At 40.4% G+C, this 5,046-nt stretch overlaps 1 pseudogene; it reads left to right on the forward strand.

Moving 5' to 3' along the window:
* Positions 1-375: 375 nt before the first annotated feature.
* LOC133051007 (transmembrane emp24 domain-containing protein 2-like) lies at positions 376-3,937 on the forward strand (annotated as a pseudogene).
* Positions 3,938-5,046: the final 1,109 nt, after the last annotated feature.

Here is a 5,046-nt window from a genome sequence, read left to right on the forward strand (position 1 = left end):
GTGTACCTGAACCAGCAGGAAGTCTACATTTCAACCACCCCAGAATCTGGCAGGTCTAATCCCTGAGAAGGAGCATGTTCCAAGCATTGTACCTACATTTCACACTCAAGAGGTGATTTAGCTTTTTGGTTTTTAAAAAGTGAGGAGTGAGAGCTGACTATCCTTAATTATAAACATAAACCTAAGATGGGAAGGTTCTTAAATTCACCTGTTTTTCAAGTTATTAACACATTTCACCTGTGTTGTTGAAATGCCTAAGCTCATTTCCAAATTCATTTTCCCTCAAGCTGTGCATACACTTGCCTTAAAATAGCACCACATTCCTGGGAACTTCTGAGGCTCTTTCCTTCTGTCTTTGATGTCTGATAGTATAGGATGTACCCAGCTAGCCTGACAAAGGCTCTGCACAAGGGCTATGCAGCTTCATCCCTGTTGGAAAGAATTTCTGAGCCAGATTTGGCTGATGTAAAGGGTTTATTTTTCTGGGTTACCAAGTTTTAAATAAAATCCATTCACTAATTCATTCACCAAATACATATTAAGCACTGGAATATCCCAGGCTCTGGGGATAAAAAGAGACAAATAGAATAGAATAGAGCAAGTCTCTGTTAGTGGGAGTAGAAGGGGAAAGACAAACAATAAACATCTAGTATAATAGGTTTCTAGTATATAGGTTTCATTATAATGAAATATAATATATATAGTATAATATGTATGATAAAGTGCTAGGGTGAAAACATGATGTGATAAGAGTTCAGGACAGTAGGTGGAGCTGGAAATACTATGTTACCTAGAGTTCTCCAGTAGACATTAATAATGTTCCCCATTACTGCTGGTTGCCCTCTTTTTCCATGAACACTAGAAAGTTATACTTGCTCACATTTCAAAAATTGACGATATGACTTACTTTGGCCCATGAAATATGAATAGAAATGATATGTCACTGTCAGGCTGAAGAACTGGGGAGCCAGTGTGCAGTTCTCGGAGGTGTTTCCCCCTGCTGTGTCTGTGCTTTAAGCCTCATGTTGAAATAGTGGCATTACAACTTCTAGTTTTTAGTCTCGTATCTAAGAACTTTGGAAGCCACCAATCCTTTCCACACAAGAAAAAAAGTTGGAAAAAATGAAAAATCAACAACTTTTCTTAGATCTAACAGAAAATTCAGGTCACAGGACAAAAAAAAATTCCCCCTAAATTGGAGACACAGACAGGTGGATAGAGAGAATCACAACTTATGGGAATAAAAACCTGCACGTAGAAACATCCACAGGAACCAATATTCAATCATTTTCTCAGTCATGACTTACTCTTTGCAACCCCATGGACTATAGCCTGCCAGTCTTCTCCATCCATGGAATTATCCAGGTGAGAATACTGGAATAGGTTGAGAAAGCCTAAATAGTAATTGATGGAATTGCTCAATATGGACAAATGAAAAAGTCCAGGTTTAGTCTTAGGAGGATGACCCTACACCTTAGTGAGACGTATCTCTAGGAGCCCTACCAGGTTCTCACAGCGAAAATCACAGAAAAATTCCCTGATGCTTCCAGCAGGGGAGGAGGGAAAAGTAACTATTTTGAAATAAACCCAGAGTACTCCCTTTTTATTAGCAAGGCATGCCCTCAAGAGAAGCTATTTTACTAATAGTTTAATTATTAGTAAAAACTATTTTAACTCATAGTTAATCAACTTGAGTTTATCAGAACCTAAATGATCTGGAATAAAGGAAATGCCCAATTCCAGCTCCCTCTAGCCTTTCTGCCTAAACTAATGGTGAAGGGGATTGCAAAGCACTAGTGAAGGTCACAGCCCAAGGGTACAGGCACAGACTCATTAAAACCTGGAAGTCAAAGTATGGAACTATAGTATGCTTTTTCTCCCCGTGCCCCTTACCACAATATCAATAGAGTTCTTGTGTAATAGGTAGATACTATGGAAAGAACTACAGGCCTCAGAACCTATTTAAGAAAAAGTCCCCAGGGAAACCCAAAGACAACAGGAGAGGCAAAAACAAGGGCAACAGAGGAAATTTTAGCTTCTGACACCAACAGTTAGAGCAAACAATAAAGACAGTCTAGCAAACAGCTAGAGCAAGCAATAGACAGTCCAGCTTTTAAACAGATAAACACAAAACTCACAGTAAAAGCCTATTTACCTCAGTACCTTTTACCTAGTACATCATGTCTGGTTTACAAGAGAAAATCATAAGGCATACTAAAAGACAAAAATATATATATAGTTTGAAGAGACAAAGAAAGCATCAGAACAGAAACAGACATGGCAGAGATGTTGGAATATTAGACCAGAGTTTAAAGCAGCTATTATTAATATGTTAAAGGAACTGTGATGCTGGAGAAGACTCTCTTGAGAGTCCTTTGGACAGCAAGCAGATCAAACCAGTCAATCCTAAAGGAAATCAATGCTGAATATTCATTGGGAGGACTGACGATGAAGCTGAAGCTCCAATACTCTGGCTACCTGTTGTGAAGAGTCAACTCTTTGGAAAAGACCCTAATGCTGGGAATGATTGAGGTCAAAAGGAGAAGAGGGCAGTAGAGGATGAGATGGGTAGACAGCATCACTGACTCAATGGTTATGAATTTGAGGAGATATCTCAAACTTCAGGAGATAGTGAAGGACAGGAAAGCCTGACATGCTGTAGTTCATGGGGTTGAAAAGATCAGACATGACTTAGTGACTGAACAACAATAAGGGAAGTACAATGCAAAAAGGTGTACAACATGCAAGAACAGATGCATAATGTAAACAGAGAGATGGAAGGAAATAGATGCTAGAAATTCCATCCTATTTACAAACCCCGCTCATATTCAAGGGCTTATTTTTCCAAATAATCACACAGAGTGTACACAGGAGGAGGTAGAATTTTGGGGGCCAGCTCTGAATTCTGCCTACCAGAGGGAGCAATTTGATGATGATTTGAAGTAGAGAAGGGAGAAGGACGCTATCTGACTTATGTTTTCCTTTTTTCTTTTTTTTTTTCAAACTTTAAACTTTCTATTTTGTATTGGGGTATAGCTGATTAACAATGTTGTGATAATTTCAGGTTAGCAAATGAGATGATAATATGCATGCCTGTGTGTTAAGTCACTTCAGTTGTGACCAACTCTTTGCAACCCTATGGACTGAAGCCCACCAGGCTTCTATGTCCATGAGATTCTCTAGGCAAGAATACTGAAGCCCCCTCGGGTGGCACAGCCGGAGCGGGCGGAGCCGAGGCGGCGGTGGCTGAGAAGGCAGCGGCGGTGGCCACGACAACGGCGGTGGCTCTGGAGGCCGCAGTCCGGTCCTGGCTTTGGCCCCAGCCCCACCACGGTGACGCTCGCTGAGCGGCTGGTGCTCTTGGCTGCCCTCCTGGCCACGGCCTTGGACTACCTCATCAGCACTGACGCGCATTCAGGGGAGTGCTTCCTCGAGCGGGTCACCTCGGGCACTAAGATGGGCCTCATCTTCCAGGTGGCCGAGGGTGGCTTCCTGGACATCGACGTGGAGATTACAGGGCCTGATAATAAAGTAATTTATAAAGGAGACTGGGAGTCCAGTGGGAAATACACATTTGCTGCTTACACGGACGGAATATACAACTTTTGTTTTAGCAATAGGATGTCCACCATGACTCCCAAAGATAGTGATGTTCACCATTGATAGCGGGGAAGCCCCCAAACGACAAGACATGGAGACAGAAGCTCACAAGAACAAGCTAGAAGAAATGATTGACGAGCTGGCAGTGGAGATGACAGCTGTGACGCGTGAACAGGAATACATGGAAACTGGAGAGAGAAAACACAGAGCAATCAGTGACAACACAAACAGCAGAGTGCTCCTTTGGTCCTCCTTTGAAGTTCTTGTTCTAGTTACTGTGACATTGGGACAGATCTGCTACCTGAAGAGAGTCTTTGAAGTCTGGAGGGTTGTTTAAAAGCCTTTTCACCATAATCCCAAATTCATAATTCACTGCTTACCAAACATCTTGGTCATAATAGTGTCACTAGTTTCTATGTTTTTATTTTCTGAACTGTATCTTCACAGCTTTTGTTTTTTTTTTTGTGATTAATAGATACTATTAATAGATTAATAGACACTTTTTTAAGGAAAGCTATAGTGAAAATTTGACATTTGATTGGCATAAATTCATATTTGAATTCTGCCTCCATTATTCAGGCCCTTCCAAAACTCAAACACTGTAAGCCGAATATAGGTGTAGAGTCCTTAGTTTTCTTTCCTTTTGTTTTCATAATAAAATGCAGTTAGTTCAGGATAGTACTTTACTGATAGTACTTTACTAAAATGACTGCATTCTTGGGATCCCTTATCCTGCAGTTCAAGTCATTAGAAAGATTCATTTTGTTGAGAAACAACAATCCGAATCTTGACATTTTCTATGCAGCTTGATGGCAGAGCTCTGTGACTAGAGTATGCGACCAGGTTGGTACTTTTACACTTTCTCTCTCTTGTTTTTGCTTTAAAGATAAGACTTAAACTAACAACCTTTACCCCCCCCCCATCCCCAAAGTTTCACTTTGAACCTTAGAACTCAATCACCTCCACTTAAAATTGTTGCCACAAGCAACTAATAACCATTTTTTGGTTTCTGCCTAACCTTTTAAGAAGTCTATTAAAGCCAGTTCTCTGCATGTTTCAGCAAATGGTAACTCTTTTTCTTTCTATGCTGGCACATCCGCTTTCTCTACTCTTGGCATGTAGGAGATATGCATTCACATAATTGGAAAAATCTGGATTTCCTATGCCAAAGGGTTAAAGCCTCTTGGATTTCTTTGCAGTGATATACAGCCACTATTTATTTTTGATCAGTGGCACTTTGGTCACTGTTTAATTAGGGTACTGAATATCACTGTCAGTACTAGGGTTTTTGTTTTTGTTTTTCTTGGGTCTTTCTTTTTTGGCACATATGAATTTTGATTTGTATAAAACGAAATGACTTTCTTTGGTCTCTGATGATGGGTTTAAAATTCAAGGAGCATCTGGTTTTGGCACGGGGATGATCCAGGATTATGTTGTGACTGATGT

The sequence above is a fragment of the Dama dama genome, chromosome 33, assembly GCF_033118175.1.
Source record: "Dama dama isolate Ldn47 chromosome 33, ASM3311817v1, whole genome shotgun sequence".
Lineage (NCBI taxonomy): Eukaryota > Metazoa > Chordata > Mammalia > Artiodactyla > Cervidae > Dama > Dama dama.